We start from the raw sequence: 649 nt of genomic DNA on the forward strand, positions 1-649 counted from the left end.
CATTAATATGAAAAAGTATTTTATACATGGGCTTCAAAAATTTTGAAGTAAAACTTCTTTAGGCGCGACTAGAGTGTAAATCCGTACAAATGCAACGGAAGTCCGTTACGCCCGAACTGTTTGTCATTCGCTCTCGATAAGATCATTTGCATACGGGTCGATTGTGATTAGTCGTCGTGTATGTGAATAGAGATCTGTCGTTGTATGCGTACCGGAATCAACGTTGTATGCGTACCTATATCAACAAGGATATCGGCATAGATAAATAAACATTTTAAAGTTACATCGTAATAAAAATCCTGATTCAATAAAACAAGCCTGAATCAGAAGAATATTTTACCCTGCTCCTTGAAAATAATATAACAAATTAAACATTTGTGCTGTGTACTAATCGTAAGTTTATTGATTAGAAATTATTTTATATTATTCGTAGTTTCTATAATATTGAAGTTATTAAATGGAAAATATTTTTTAGGCAAGACAGATTTTTCTGTTTCTTTGAGAAGCACTTATAAGTGTTACATAGGACTATTATGTTGCATTCGACATTTGTCTATGTGGAAATACTGTCAAAACGATCACACTCCCAGGACGGTTGTGCCAGGCATAAACTTAGGTTGAAAAAACAAAAACAGCTATGAGCTCCAAA

This window comes from Ctenocephalides felis, unplaced genomic scaffold, assembly GCF_003426905.1.
Source record: "Ctenocephalides felis isolate EL2017-DRISC unplaced genomic scaffold, ASM342690v1 CF-g0.4_SCAFFOLD_01604, whole genome shotgun sequence".
Taxonomy (NCBI): domain Eukaryota; kingdom Metazoa; phylum Arthropoda; class Insecta; order Siphonaptera; family Pulicidae; genus Ctenocephalides; species Ctenocephalides felis.